Genomic DNA, 17,129 nt, shown 5'->3' on the forward strand with positions numbered 1-17,129 from the left:
CACGGAGGGGAGGGCCCTCAGTCCAGCCTGCACCCTCTCCAATCTGGGACCCCTCGGAGGATGTTTGACTGCCAGTTTAGGATCAGGCCTAAACTGGCAGTCAGACATCCCTCTCACAATCCTGGACCACTGGCTCCTAATTGCTCACCTGCCTGCCTGCCTGGTTGCCCCTAACTGCCCCCTGCTGCCAACCAGGTCATCCCCAACTGCCCCCTCCCTGCTGGCCTGGGCGCCCCCAACTGCACCGCCCCCCACCCCCCGCCGGCCTGGTTGCCCCACACAGCCTGCTTGTTCAGTTGTTTGGTCATCCCTCACTAACCCCCCTGCTGGCCTGGTTGTAGGCAGCCATCTTTGTGAGGGTGTGAGGGTTAATTTGCATATTACCTCTTTATTATATAGAATGTAAGTTTTTAAGTGTTCACAATTTAAAATATTTTATTTAATTTGGAAAGTAGGTTAAGGTAGAAAGGAAGGGAAAATGTACCCATATTACTTTCATCCAGTATATTTATATTTTTAAGTAGAACCATTTTTTAAAAATAATATTTAAAGAAAATTTAAAAAACTGATTTGTGATACATATCAAGGAACATAACTGTAAAATACATAAACTGAATAGCCATTATGCAATTACTTTATAATATGTTTTAGATAAGAACAAAACAAATTAAATTTTAAAGCCTCATGAATTTTTATTTTATTTTTTAAAGAAGAGTGAGAGCGTAGCTGGCGTGGCTCAGTGGTTGAGCATGGACCTATGAACCAGGAGGTCATGGTTCAATTCCTGGTCAGGGCACATGCCCTGGTTGCAGGCTCATTTGATGTAACTTATGTAGATGAAACTTTTCTTAGGATAAACACAATTTGTATGTAAAGTCAGTTACTGAAAGATCATTTTGAAAATTATAGCCATGGTGGAATTCATGGCATTGACTTTATTATTCTGAGATTCAGAAGAGATTTTGTGAGTTATAAAAGGTTATTCCTGTCATTTACACCAGTTATTTGCTCCTACTAAGAGTTCAAGACTTGCTTTGCAGAACATTATGCACAACAGTTACTTGCCATGTATTAGAAGAGATAAAATGGAAAATACAGATGAAAAACAATATTCTGAAAACTTAAATTGTTCAGAATAAAACTAGGTATAGTGCTGGTTCGTGGGCGCAATTGTATTTGTGCTTTCACAATACATTTTGTACATTTTTCATCATTTCGATATTTTTTGAAATCACCTCAACATATCTTGTACCTTAGCAATTAGTAATACAACGCATAAAAAATGTCACAACTTTGTATCATTTATTTAAAATATTTATAATTCCTTTACAAGACGTTAGGCACATGCTTAAATCTGTTTTTACTTTATTGTGAATTTTATATTGAGAACAATTAAGATTATGTTTGCTTAACCTCAAAATAAACATGGTTTAATCTATAAGGTTTAGCAGTATAATTTCAGAGTAATTTAAGTTTTGAAAGATATTGTTTTTAAATAATTAAATAATGAGATACAATTCATATATAAATATAAAGTACATTGAAGATTTTTAACTTTATAGTCTCTTAATACAAAATATATTTTATTTGCATTCCTTTATAAATATCAATTCCATTCTCTGTCAGTTTTTACTGTCTCAATCTCTTCCATTTGATCTTCAGTAAAGTTATCTGTAGGATTGCTCTAAATGTTAAACCCTGTTACAATTATTTCATAAAGTACAACACTATTATTTTTAAATCTGGAAATAAAATTCACATTAGCATCTGAGGAAAGTGCTATATCAATGTTGAAATAATTGGCTACAGTACACACAGCTGGCTAGAAAATCAATTATGAATACCAATTAATGTTTAATAAGTAGTACATTTAATTCAGCTATTGCTACCTGGGATTAGAAAACTATTTTATCAGAGAGAGAGGGACTCTTGGCTCAGGTCCCACCTGAAAGGGTGTCTGCCCTCAGGTGGAAATCAATGAGAACTTGCCAGCCAGAAAAAAAAAAAAACTTGAAGAAATCCCAGGAAATTAGCAAGAGAAAAAGAAAAGAGGACAGCTTGACTACCCCCCCCCAAAAAAAAAAACCAACCAAACAAACAAACAAACAAAAATGGGCCTCTGAGATCATGCAACAAAAGCAGAAAGCAGCTAATGAGAAGAAGTCTGTGCAGACAAGAGAACAATGATGACTGACTACTAGTATTTGGAAAGCCTAGGTGCTACTGCCTGTTAGGGTTGCCGAAGGAGGAACCCAGGAGGCCAAAAAGGGTGAAGAATAATGAATTTATTAGGTTATCTGGATACCCAGATGGGCTGAGCCTAAAATGGTGCCAGCCCCCAAAGGTGGGGAGTAGAGGTTTTTAAAGGACTCTAGGTGGCCTTTTTCTTGGTGGAGAATTCTCTCTGCAGGTCCGGATTCTGGGAAAGCCTGGAGGGGAGAGATAATGGTCTTAGCAAGTGGAATGTAGTCTAAGTGAAAGGGAATGTCCACTGTGAAGTGGCCTAAATGTTAGTTCTCAGGGGAGGGGGTATTGATTCAATTATTTGATCAGACCTAACATTGCCAACTAGGTGTATGATAAGTTCTGTGATCAACATTTTGTAGAGTGAACAGTTATTACCTATTTGATAACATAAATATGTAATAACTGCCTAAGCGACCGTTCGACCATTCTACTGGTAGTTATGACACGCACTGACCACCAGGGGGCAGACCCTCAATGCTTAGGCATGGAAACATGGAACAGACTGATGACTCTCAGAGGGAAGGGGGGAGGGCGGGAAGAGATTAATCAAAGATCTTATATGCATACTAGAGGCCTGGTGTATGGATTCGTGCACCAGTGGGGTCCCTCAGCCTGGCCTGCAGGGATCGGGCTGAAACCAGCAGTCCGACATCCCCTGAGTGGTCCTGGATTGGGAGAGGGCACGAATCTGTGCACCAGGCCTCTAGTATCCTTATAAAAACTATTTGAAACTTGACCTTTCAGCCTGATTTAGTGTAATGTTTCAGGACCATTCTTCAAAGAATAAAATACTAATGACAAATGGGGGGGGGGCTATTTTATTTCATTTTTTAAAATTTTTAAAAATATATTTTTATTGATTTCAGAGAGGAAGGGAGAGAGAGAGAGATAGAAACATCAACGATAAGAGAGAATCATTGATTGGCTGCCTCCTGCACACCCTCTACTGGGCATTTGAGAGATAAATAAGAATTGGTTAGAAGAAAAAACTTAAGATGGGGGCATTGAGCCCACAACCCAGGCATGTGCCCTTGACCAGAATCGAACCCAAAACCCTTCAGTCCCCAGGTTGATGCTCTATCCACTGAGCCAAACAAGCTAGGGCGAAAAACCTATTTTATCACTCACTGAAATAGGAAAATTGAATATTAGATAGATGAAGAGAATCTCAATTTTAGCAGATTTTTATTTCTAGTCAGAAAAGTGTGAATGAGAATTTCATCTTTAGATCTACCTATTATATGAAAAGATTCAATGCTAAAAGAGCAGAAGAAAAAAAAGAACCAGATTTTCAGATAACACTCCTCACCCCCATCTTAAGTTTCTTCTTCTAACCAATTCTTATTTATCTCTCAAAACTCACTTACTATAAGGAAGCTTTTTAAAATTCTTGTGCCTCAATGAGTTGTGTTTCCTTTTGGATTTCATAATACCTTGAATGTACCTCTATCATAGCATATAAGTCACCGACTTGGAATTTCCCACTTATTTTTCTATTTCTCCTACTAGACATTTCTCTAAAATAGGTTTATTTAATTTTGTATCCCCAGAAGTTACTACTTAGAAAGCACTTATAAAAATGGTAAATAACTATTAATTTCCAATAACAAACTTTCATTGTACAAAGCTATAAAACAGCCATATAAGGCTTAAACTATAGCCGTTATTAATATGTTGTGGGGCACCATACGGTCCTCACAAACCATGACTTGTGAAATTTCCTAATTTCTACTATCTTAGGGGGATGGTGCTTTTTGGTAAGATAATATAGTCACTAGGTCTTTAATCAGTTCTATTTGTGAAGCAGTGAATGCTTTACTTAAGTAATTGAAAATAGAAAAAAATTATGCATTTGTCTTCTGTCGTGATAAAAATTTGCAGCAAGATACGAAAACAAGATATTGAAGAGGGAAAAGATAACAGCCTTGCAGAATCAGAGCAAACCTAGTAACATTTTGTTTGAAGCAGGTCCACTTTGCATTATAATGGTTCACTCTCTCAAACTAGAGGCAAATGCTGTGGATTATTTTTTTACAACTATGTATTTCTAAATATTTTTTATTGATTTTTATAGAGAGAGGAAGGGAGTGGGAGAGAGAGAGAGAGAGATAGAAACATCAATGAGAGAGATATATCAACATCGATAGGCTGCCTCCTGCACGCCCCTACTAGGGATTGAGCCTGCAACACTGGCATGTGCCCTGACCGGGAATCAAACTGACAACCTTTTGGTGCACAGGATGATGCTCGACCAACTAAGCCACATGGGTTAGAGATATAACTATTTTTTAAATAATTTATTTAGAAGGGGAAAAATCTGGACAAATGCTTTTTAAAAAGTTTTGACAAGTCAGACAACAACTCTTTTAAAAACATATCCGAACCCTAACCGGTTTGGCTCAGTGGATAGAGCGTTGGCCTGCGGACTGAAGGGTCCCAGGTTCGGTTCCGGTAGAGGGCATGTACCTTGGTTGCACGCACATCCCCAGTGGGAGGTGTGCAGGAGGCAGCTGATCGATGTGTCTCTCTCATCGATGTTTCTAACTCTCTATCCCTCTCCCTTCCTCTTTCCCTAGAGATACCCTCGCTTCTAATGTCTAAAAACACTTAGCAGGAAGCATGAGTTGGTCAACGTGCAGTCTTTATTTTTCTTTTATCCCTCCTCACTCTAGGATAAACTTTTTCCCCATTGACTTCTAGAGAGAGTGGAATGCTGGGAGGAGATGGAGATAGAGATAGAGATAAAGCTATATTGAGAGAGAAAGAGAGAGTGAGAGAGAGAGAGAGAGATCTGGTGGCGAATGTCATATATTATCCAACTTTTCCTTGCCATGCAGATTTACCTTCTAAGATATGATTGTGATCCAGGAAAGCTCTGCCTAATATGGAGAGAAAGTTCACTTTGTTATGCTGGTTTCTAATGTTACATCTATTTGGCTTCCAGATTTACATGAACTCAGTTCCTTGAAATGAGGTGATATGACTACATTTTCTTACTTTAAATTAGTAGATAAAGCCCTAACCGGTTTGGCTCAGTGGATAGAGCATCGGCCTGCGGACTCAAGGGTCCGGGATTCGATTCAGGCCAAGGGCATGTACCTTGGTTGCGGGCACATACCCAGTAGGGAGTGTGCAGGAGGCAGCTGATCGATATTTCTCTCTCATTGATGTTTCTAACTCTCTATCCCTCTCCCTTCCTCTCTGTGAAAAATCAATAAAATATATTTTAAAAAATAAAAATAAAAATTAGTAGATAAAAAGCCTTTTTGTTTAAATAAGATCCAGTGGAATGTGTTACTGCAGTTTGGCTGGCCAAGGCCTTATCAGTAAAGGGAATATTGGGAACACCTGCATGACTACAAAGACAGCATCATTTCCCCAAAATGGAGGCATGCATGGGATTTATAACACATCAAATGTTGCATCATAACCAAAGCAATGCAAAGGCATTAGACCATAAACTAGTACTTATTGTCATTTTAATACAACACCAGTCCTGCTGTTCATCAATAATGTAATAGTTTGAGTGGAACTGCAAACTGGTAGGTTAAGTTTGGCTTGTGATGCAGTAATTTTTTAAAAATGAAATTCAGTTTGCAGTTATTGCTGGGGAAAATACCTATCATTTATAAGATAACATCTCATTTTTCTAAATATCAGTATTTATAAGCAATATCTATTTGACAGTCTGGAGACATACTTTATATTTTTTATTCAAATAATAGAGACAGCAGCACTACAGCTTCGTGTGTAATTTCCAACCGAAGCATCTGTGATGTCTATCACTATCTGAGAAGTCTGTTTCCTGGGTGAGGAATTATTTTGGCCAACATATCTTAGCAGCGCCCTGGAAAGACAGCGTTTTTCTTCAGAGTACTAAAGATGATCATGACAATTCTTGATTCTTCTGAGATGCAAATGTTAATCTGGTTAAGAATTTCCCATTTGCAATCTAGCCATTTCTTCCTTTAAAAATTGAGGGCAAGAATTAAATATTCTTAACATGTGGACATTCGTAGCATAGTGCCCGGTGTTCAACACATGAGAGCTTTTCTTTCCCTTTTTTCTTGTCCCCTCCAGAATATACTGAAAAGATACTAAAACTAGCACTACGTGATTTTGACTGTCTGACTGTTTTCCATCTGCTTCAGGATGTTTTTTTCTATATCATTTTCATCTGATCTAAGAAAAAAAATGTTTCAAATCTAACAGAGCTAGTTCTATATAAAAATAGGATATGATGAAAAAGCTTTAAAAGACTACGATATAGGAAATTAGTCACAAACAAAAATAGATTAATCATAAAGCATTCCTTTACTCCATATTGAGTAAATTAGCAACTAAATAGTCAATTATTGATTCTTGGATAATAGAGCAAGTGCTCTCTTGTGTATTATTTTGTGGTTAGTTTGAGATAAACATCATAAAAATAGAACTCAATTAATACAGATTAAAAACAAGAAGCATTCAATGCATTATTTGATTCATTTTCTGTAATGAAAACATTAACACAATACCAGAAAAATATAAAGAATTATTTAATAAGTTTATTGTATATTGAAAAACACGACAAACACCCTACACTGCATCCTATATTTGAACAGGAGTTTGCTCATTAAACAGGTATCTATTCAATAGGTAACACTTTTTATTTTATCATCATGTTGAATGCATTAGAAAAGAGCCTGGAGATCTGGCCAGTGTGTTTAGTGGTTAGAGCGTTGGCTTGCGCACTGAAGGGTTGAGGGTTCGATTCTTGGTGAAGGGCACATACCTGGATTTCGGGTTTGATCCTTGGCCCCCAGTAAGGGCGTGTGTGTGGGAGGCAACCAATTGATGTGTCTCTCACATCGATGTTTCTCCTCTCTCTCCTGCCCCTCTCCTTTCCATTCTCTTTGAAAATCAATGAACAAAATATCCTCAGGTGAGGATTAAAAAAAAAGAGCCTAGAGGCTTTGTCTAGAAATAAATGATACAGATCTATTCAACAGTCTTAAGGGTATGCAAACCAGAAACACAACTAGGCAATACCCAGAGTGTCCCAACAGAGAAAGAAAAGCTAAGAGTTCGTATAGTAAAAAGCACATTCGTGAGAAGTACCAGTCCTGTATCCTTAGGCTCTGGGAGATGGTAATCCTCTAGGACCAGTGGTCTGGATAATGAATGCCAGGATACATTATTTCCTTAGTCCTTCAGGAGGTAATCAGAAGGTTATATGTAGGTTTGATGCATATCCAGGCATTGACACAGGACTGGAAAATTCAAAAGTTCCCAAGCTAGTTAAAATAAGAATAGAATCATTTCCTCATGTCCCAATGTACTTGATTTTAGTAATTTAACAGCTTGACAATAGTGACTCCACTTTATTTCTTCACTCTAACCCTCAATCACAATAATATTCATAACAATAATAAACAATCCTCATACTAACTCTATGAGATTGGCACTGTTATTAACTTCATGTATGGAAGAGGAAATTGAGGCTAAAATTGATTGAGTACCTTGTAGAACAGGTCACACAGTGAGAAAGATTCTTTAAAAGATATATTAGAACACTTTCTTCTTTGGTTCCCTTGGAAATTTTTACATAGGTTGGGGGTAAGGGGAAGGATCAACCAAAGGACATGTATGCATGCATATAAGCATAACCAATGGACACAGACACTAGGGGGTGAGGGCATGAGTGGGGAGTCGGAGTGGGGGGTCAAATGGGAGATAAGGATACATATGCAATACCTTAATCAATAAATAAAATACTAATTATATGCAAATCAATGGCAAACAAATATGTGTAATCTAGAAATGGGAATATGTTCTTCCATCATATATACAGGACTGTGCTAACATAGAAATCACATTGGCAAATTCCTGATACTGAATGTCAGAAGGGACAAAACAATAGTGGTGATGTAGCCTACTTAATATTGGAATTAGGTTTACTTTGCTTTGTCGCAGACTGATGAGAAATGTTAATTACAAAGAATTTCTGTATAAAACTAAAGCTTCCATGTTTATCATATTTCTCTTTCATTCTTTGTTAGCTCTGTGTCTTTAACAAAGGCAAGTTTTTGAACAATTATTTAAAGTTTCTCTTTTATTTTCTTTATCTTACATCCTCCTTAATTCTGTATAAATTCTTGACAAAATCTCAACTAGATTGAGAAACTCCAGTGATCTCTTGTTTGAACAAATATTTACTGGACTTTTACTGTATTCCAGGTTCTGTCTTAAGGAATTTTATTGCAATTATCAACATCGATAGACATATAGTTTGGACTCAGTTTGGTATTTTTACATGTTTAAAACAAATTACTTCCCAATATATTGCTACAAATAAATAGGTTGTTTTATAAAATGGGTATTTGTCCAAGATAACTACAACTTGTTAAGAAAAACTAATATCACTACTAGCTTGGAATTTTTGAATCCTTAAGACAGAAAGTACAACAGAATAATGTTGAGGCTTTATTTTCTTGCTAAAGGAAGTCTGAATCTTCCCTAAAAGAGAAATATTACATTTCTTCTAAGTTATTGTCTTTATTTTCACAGAGAAATAATTCCTTCAGAAGGAGAGACTATAGGTTTTTTCAGTATTTGTCCCTTTCATGTAAGAAGAAATAAGCCAGAAATTAAGAACTTTGGTTCCCGTTGCTGGTTCTACAGGCAGTAATATGGTATTGTTAGACAAGCAGAAGCTGGAAGAGGAAGAGTTGGACAGAGTGGCAAACCAGAACTTTATATCCCATGCGGTGCCAGAGGTCAAGAGCTTGTCAAGTGTTTGAGAACCAAGAAATCAAATGTGCCTACGGAGCTAATGGATCTGTAGTGCCAATCCGTACAAATGAGAAAATCCATTGAAATCCTTCAAGCTGGGAAAGTCAGGTGGAGTTAAAGAGTTGAAAGCATTCATTGTCAGGAGCCAATCAGGTTTTTGGCCCTTGGAAAATAGAAGTAGAAGTGGATGGGAGCAGCCTGACTCCAATATTCAGCAGAAGTAAGGCTGCAGAATCCCAGAATGTCAGCTTAGAAAACAGGTCTCTGAGCTTGATGGGTTGCTTTCTGATCCCTTTTCCTGCTGAGAGCAGGGATGCCTGGTGTTGCAGGTGCATAGATGAAGTAGTTGGAAACTAGCTGGAGGGAAAGAACTGGAGGACTGCAGGTGTACACTAATTGCAACTGTAGGGGCGGTAGGAGTTTGTGGAAAAGGTCCTGGAATGACCCATAAATGTATGGAGTATCTTTGTGCTGTCATGTTGAAAATCTCTTAATTGAATTCCCAAGCCTGTTTAATTCTTTCATGGGAATGATCGCAAAAATGAGTTTAAAGTGTTTAGATCTCCTCTGGTGAAAAGATTCTTCATGAGTTCAAAATGTGTAGGTTAACCAGAAAGTGTTTTTTTAAAAGTGGACAATTCTAATTTTAAAACAGAAAAATTAGTTCAGGTAACTGGACTGTGATTTTTAAAATCGTATCATTTGGCCTGGTCTTTTGACTCATTTTAGCATCTCCCTTATTACAGCATAAAGAGAAAGAAAATGTCAACATACATTTTCATGTTGTTAAGTTGAAATATTTGATCTTGGGGGAAGAATTGATTGGCAATAGTTGTTCCCTGTAATTATCATCAATATGATAGCATTTGGCTTTTTAGAGATATGAATGCAACTGAAAGGAGACTTCATTAAAGTTTCTGAGAGTCTTTTTTTTTTAAGTCAATGGCTTACTTAAAACTTATTCAACAAATATTTCTTGAGTGGCTACTATGTACAAAGCACTGTGCGAGGCCTTTGGAGCATAAACATAATATAATACAAGGGAGAATATGAAAAGAACCATGTGAATGGAGCCGAGTGAAAGGGCTAAAAGGAGTTCAGAGGGAGGAGAGACATTTCTTGCTATCAGAGATCACATAAGTAGAAAGCAACATGTTGTTTTTACAGATAAATAGTACAATATTTCTTAATCTTTTAAATTAAAATAAGAATATAAAAATTTTACTATATATGCCAGATAAGACAAAATACATGTTTTGGTGTTTTATGTTTGTTAGGCAAGATATAGAGGTAAAGGGAGGAATGAAAAACATAAGTGAAAAGGACTGACAGAGAGAAGTGATATGGAAGGGGATAAAGGAAGTATACAAAGCATTCAGGGAAACTGAAAACATGACATTCATTGTGACCAAAATTTGTTTCTTTATCCTGTCAGTTATTAGCTGTGTGGCTTTGGGAAAGACTCATAACCTCCCTGAGCCTAAATTTCTTCATCTGTAAGATAAACATAATACTAATCCCAAAGAGTTTTTTGTAAGTATAAAATGTAGAGCATATCACACAAAAGAGAATACAAATAAAGAGAACTTATTTTACTATAGTAGAATTTTGTGGAGTAATATCATTAATATGATCATTTAAGCTATTACTGGTAATTTTTTTTGTACAGTGTAAAATTTTATATCTAGAATTAGGCAGCTGGACTCAGTTTAGATGATCCCAATTTTGTTGGCAACATCCAAAGCATCACAAGAGCCAGTCGAACATATGCCTTCTTCTCGCCATCAGGCCGGATCAGGGGGTTGACCTTGGCCCTGTCAATGTCATAGATCTTTTTCACAGCCTGTTTGATCTGGCTCTTGTTGGCCTTGACATCCACAATGAACACAAGTGTATGACCTTCTATCTTTTTCATGGCTGACTCCGTAGTCAGGAGGAAGTTGATGATGGCGTAGTGGTCAAGCTTATTTCTCCTGGGTGCGCTCTTCCGAGGATATTTAGGCTGCTGCCTCTGGAGCCTTAGTGTCTTTGGCCTTTGGAAGGTGCGGATCTTTCTTTGTGGCTTTGGATGCCTTTCAGCACTGCTTTAGTTGCCTTCAAAGCCTTTGCTTTGGCTTCGGCTTTGGGAGGGGCAGGGGCTTCCTTCTTAGCTTTCAGGGCCGTCTTCATAAAAAGTAAAAATATTTTATGTATCTAGGTAAAATGGGGCTATCATAGATACCCACAGCAAGGATATGGAAGTAGCATGTCTATACTGTCCTACTCCACCCCTTCCAGCTACTAGTTTGTCCAGTGTTTTGTTATAATACTAGTACATTTGCTACCCTGTGTTGCACTTTAATTATGTAGTCCCCTCAATCAACTGTGAGGTCCTCAAGGAATAAGGATGCTGTTTAATCATTTTTATATCTCTTATCATATAGCATATATAGCAGGTACTTAAAGTTTGAGGAATTAATGAAATCCTCATTTGTTAAAGAACCTACTTATAAGCTAGTTATTATAGTTATATATAAAGTTGGCTGACATAAATTAATCTACTCTGCATGTTATAAATTAATTTACTTTGCATGTTTAGTAGTTTATCAAAACACCATGTTTTTTTTAAATTTTGTTTTAGGTTTTCAAACAAGACTAAAATTGAATCAATCCTGTGACCAGGATTACTTAATCCCTCTATGGCCAGTTTCTCTCTATATAAATTGGTGTTAATGGCACTTTTTCACAGAGATTGTAAGAGAGGCTTTAATAAGATAAATATAAAGCACTTGGCACATAAGATGAACTTGCTAGTTTCTTTTCCTTTAATTTTTAATCTCTACTACAAAGGACTCTAAAATTTCAAAATTCTCAATTTCACATGAAGAAAATAGTAATTTTAAAAATATGGTTGAAATTTATAAAGAACTAATAAACTAAACACAAAACAAACACAAAATCCAATTTAAAAAATGGGCAGAGGATCTGAATAGATATTTCTCTAAAAAGGACATACAAATGGCCAATAGACATATGAAAAGATGCTCAAAGTCCCTAATCATCACAGAAATGCAAATTAAATAAAAATAAAAATTGAATTTAAAAATGTGATAATGGATTTTTAAAAAATAAATATTTTTTCTTGGGTGAGGCAGTTTCAATATAGAATTGTCTACTATATCTCTCTTTGTTGTTGAAGATAATCAAAAGTTTTACATAGTTTATTAGCTACTGAATTTTGAAACACTAGAGGAATAACAATGTTGCTTTTGGTCAGGTGTTCAAGAATTTTTGGAATAAAAATGCATCCTTTGGAAAATAAATAGAGGCATATATCATATAAGTAATGAAAAGGAAGCATAACCATATGGAGAATTATAAAATAGCTTCAGGTGACTATTACAAGACCTCTATGTAGAATGTTGTAGGACTTCCTGTCTCTTAAGAGATTTTAATGGAAAATAGATTAAAAAGAGCTGATATAGGACCATGTGCCCTATACAGATTTTGTAACTTAGTAATCCACACATGAAACCTATATGTTCATGTTGACTAATGTCACCCCACTAAAATTTAATTAAAAATAAAATAAAAAGAGCTGATATGTGTGAGATACATATCATTGAATACAGAACCCTAAAATCTCTTAGTAAAGAATTGCTATAAATAAAAAGGGATTAAGCGACTGGCAAATTATAGCTAGGCATCAGTTCTAATAATTTACTGATATTTTGGACCAAATAATTTTTTGTTGTGGGGGATTGTTCTATGCATTGCATATTGTTTCACAGCATTCCTAGCCTTCACCCACTATATGCCAAAAGGAACACTCTTTCAATCATCAGAGTAAAAAATGACTCTAGAGTCTAGACATTGCCAAGTATTTCCTGAGGGGCAAGATCACCTCCAGTTGAGAACTGCTGACCCAGAGCCTAAATATTTCAGCTGAGATTTCGAAAAGGAAGAGCAATCACTATACCAAAAGATCTTCACAAAATAAATGCTATGGGAAGGACAGAAATTATTACTTAATATAGAGATAGGCAGCTCTCCTGTATTCAAGACAACATCCAGGATTATTTTTAAATATCTCTGTTGGACTTGTTTGATCCTCCTTTTTTTAAAAAAAAATATTTTATTGATTTTTTACAGAGAGGGAGGGAGAGGGATAGAGAGTTAGAAACATCGATGAGAGAGAAACATCGATCAGCTGCCTCCTGCGCACTCCCCACTGGGGATGTGCCCACAACCAAGGTACATGCCCTTGACTAGAATCGAACCCGGGACCCTTGAGTCCGCAGGCTGACGCTCTATCCACTGAGCCAAACCGGTCAGAGCCTTTTTTTTTTTTAAAGAAAATTGAAGCTTCTGTTTTCTATGCATAAGTAATAAAGAAAAACAGAAGCCTGCTTGGTCAGCAACTTTCCATTCGTTGTAGCCTCAAGTTAAGTTTTTTTGTTAGTGTCAGCCTGACTTTAATCAGGGTGAAGTTTCAGAAGAAATTGAAATTTCATCAAAATATTTAGTTATAATTTGACAAACTAAAATATTGTGGGAGTGGGTGTTACCATTCAAAAGAAAAACAAAGAGAAAAATAACCATAATGAGAACACTTTATTCTTTTGTACAGTTTGGAACATCTTATGTCTAAAGCTTAGTCATTTTTCTGCCTATGAAAAAAATAAGCAAATAATGGTATGACCAAGCAAAACACTAGGGGGAAATGTCATTTTGTGTCAAAACATAATTATAATTAGCAATCAAATTTTACTACATTTTTAAATGAAAGTTTTAACAAGGAATATCATTAGTTCTTTTTGTCTCAGATTTTGGAATTGTTCCACCTACCTTTTCCTTGGCAAGATCACAATGATCTTTTAAAAAAGAAGAGGATAATTAATGAAATTGTTTCTTTTCCTTCACTCTTGAAAGCCTAAGGAAGAATTCATTTTATTTTTTTTTCTTGGCTTCCATTTATTAGCAATTTCCATATGATGAAATCCAAGCATTTTACATAGAAATGTTTTTATTATGAACACCCAAGACAAACTCCATAGGTGTTCCAAGCCCTGTTCATTTTATTCAACAACTAAATATTTATTGGACAGTTTTAGGGTAGAAATGTCCAACAAAAAATATACAGACAGATCATAGGAACATACTGTTTCCCATAATTTTACATGATTGCCTACCTCGTCTGTTTTGTTTTTTCATAAATGTAATATATCCCAGTCATTTTAAATTTATTTTCATCCCTTTTTCACTCCTTTTAAGCAATCTTCCAAATTAGTCACTTTAGAAATCATAGCCAACTCAAGATGATTTATGAGAAATACACAGATAGGGAATAATGTAGTCAGCAAGGTGATTAATTTTTATATTTAAGAATTTACTACTTGAAATTATTTTCATAAAAAATATAGTTTTCTTTTTCTGTCAGTTTTGACCCAATTCAATATATCTCTCTTGCAGTATTTGCTCTAATTTTTTATCATGAAATAAAATCACAATTATTTGTATTATACATGCTACTTTGGGAAATTTTTCATCTTATTAAATGAACTAGAGGCCTGATGCACGAAAATTTGTGCAAGAGTAGGCCTTCCTTCAACCGGCTGCCAGCAATGGCTTCCCTCCAACACCCGTGACCCGGGCTTTCCTCATCTGGCCGCCGGCAGGCACCTGGGACCCAGGCTGGCTTGCCTCCTGCCCTGCTTCATCAGGAAGGACATCCAGAATGATGTCCGGTCTAATTAGCATATTACCATTTTATTATTATAGATTTTATTCTGCATTGCTAGAACATTTATTTAGCACACTAAAATTTCTTGCAATTATCCAAGTATGTCTCTAGATATATGTATGTAATTTATGTTTTCAGATTTTTGCATTATTTCAAAATTTATAAAATCTTAACAATTTCCAAAAATGTCCCTTTTACAAGTGACAGTGTTTTTCCAGTGGACTTCTAATTGCTCCTGGAAAGAATGCTGTGAGATTTTTTATGACGAAATCAAGAGCATATGTGATAAAATGTTCAATGTTTCAATTCAGGATCTAGATTAACGGTATATTGTGGATTTTTTCCAGGATATAGTTAAGGATTTCTTTCCTTCATAAAATAGTGTTGACCCCTAATAGTTTTCCCAAATAAGGATACTAAAATCTTAGTCAAGCTAAAAATATGTGTCTGCTTTGCAAAATAATTAAAAAATACATATCATAATAACTTCAATGTCAGCATTGACTACTGAAAGATGTTGGAGATAAACATACAAATAAATTAACATTAGAGCAGAACATTTCTTTCTTCATATAAGATTATTTTGTAAAATTTTATGAGACTAATATTCAGTAATAATCACATTTTTTTCTTTTTTAATCTCCTTGAGCAGCCTCCTGGGAAGTAATGCATTAGGAATTATAGCATCTGTGATTTAGGAGCACAATTGTAAAATTTCTGATAAATTGGTGTATTTAGTTGCCTGAAGCTTTCACGTTTTAAAAAATACACTTTTTATTGATTTTAGAGAGGAAGGGAGAGGGAGAGAGAGATAGAAACATCAATGATGAGAGGAAAATCGTTGATTGGCTGTCTCCTGCATGCCCATTGGGGATTGAGCCACAATCTGGGCATATATGCCCTGACCAGGAATCAAACTGTGACCTCCTGGTTCATAGGTTGATTGTCAATGACTGAGCCACAGCAGCAAGGCATACAGGTTTCATTTTAAGCTGTTAAGAGAATTTTATTTATGGAGGACTAATTTTTTGTGGAAACAAATGAAAAAATAATACGAATATTTAACTATGTTTTAAAAAGAATTTTATATCTCTGGAACTTGAGTTTTTAGATTATTTGCAAAGCCCTAATAAATGGCAAATTTGAAGTTGAGGAAAAATCTTAGGTTGTTCTTGACCCTCTGTTTTGTTTCAACCAATAGTATAGTTTTCTACAATTGTCCCCTTACATTGAGAACCGTATCTGCGGTAGGGACTCTGACAGGTGCCTTGTCTATCATTTCATATCTTTACTTTCCCAGCCACATTCTAATTTGCTTAGCTATGATGAATAACATATTTTGAACTAAGCACATCTTGGCGGCTATCCAATGACTTCCTTCTCTCAGGTTATTTGCCCTAAGTCTATTCAACACCCACTCTTGTGAGCTGTGTATTTTCTGAGAACACTCAAAAAGCCCTTAATGTATGGAGAACATAATTTAGGTAAGCAACTGGATAGCAATCTTTGTTATGAGTTTTTCATAGAAGCTTGTGAACTTCTTGATAAGGACTATGTTTTATTTATATGTTGGTCTCCAGAAATCTTCCATTATATGTCTGGCACATAGTGAATAATGAATAAGAGAGCTTATAGATATGGACATTTTTGTGAATAATTTCTCTCCTCTATAAGGTTATATTAATTATTTTCTATAATATCAAGCATCAGTATTTGTAATATTAGAAATGGCTTCATGAAATTATTTTTACAGCTTTATATCTTTGAACAAACTAGGCATTATCCATATTTTATATATTGGGTAAATCAAGACTCTTGCCAGAGGGTACACTGTAGAATGATCAGATCACTTTGAGGCAGTAAAAGCTTCATTGTGTTGAATGATAACATGATATTCTTCTCTAAGCATCATTTTAAAGTTGACATTATGATTTTGAAAACTAGCCTTTGAAAAGTGCTCCTGGAAAACAGGTACAGAGAGAATTATTAGATACTAGAGGCCCGGTGCACAAAAATTTGTGCACTCGGGGGGACCCTCAGCCCGGCCTATGCCCTCTTGCAGTCTGGGACCCCTCGAAGGATGTCCACCAGCTGGCTTAAGCCCACTCTCTAGGGGATCCGGCCCAAGCTGGCAGTCAGACATCCCTCTGGCAGCCCAGGAGCCCTCAGAGGATGTCCACTTGCCAGTGGGGAGCAGGCCTAAGCTGCAGTCGGACAGCCTTAGTGCTGCTGAGGAGGCGGGAGAGGCTCCCACCACCACCGCTGTACTGGCAGCCATCAGCCTGGCTTGTGGCTGAGCAGAGCTCCCCCTGTGGGAGCACACTGACCACCAGGGGGCAGCTTCTGCATTGAGCATCTGCCTCCTGGTGGTCAGTGTGTGTCATAG

General features: G+C 36.3%; 1 protein-coding gene and 1 pseudogene across 1 annotated transcript in view; one reads left to right on the forward strand and one right to left on the reverse strand.

The window, feature by feature from the left end:
* HTR2C (5-hydroxytryptamine (serotonin) receptor 2C, G protein-coupled) overlaps positions 1-17,129 on the forward strand; it is a 301,222-nt gene that overhangs the window by 78,168 nt on the left and 205,925 nt on the right. The gene's annotated exons all lie outside the window — the stretch shown is intronic.
* Positions 10,686-11,190, reverse strand: LOC102262854 (annotated as a pseudogene).

The sequence above is a fragment of the Myotis brandtii genome, unplaced genomic scaffold (genome assembly GCF_000412655.1).
Source record: "Myotis brandtii unplaced genomic scaffold, ASM41265v1 scaffold613, whole genome shotgun sequence".
NCBI classification, from domain to species: Eukaryota; Metazoa; Chordata; class Mammalia; order Chiroptera; family Vespertilionidae; genus Myotis; species Myotis brandtii.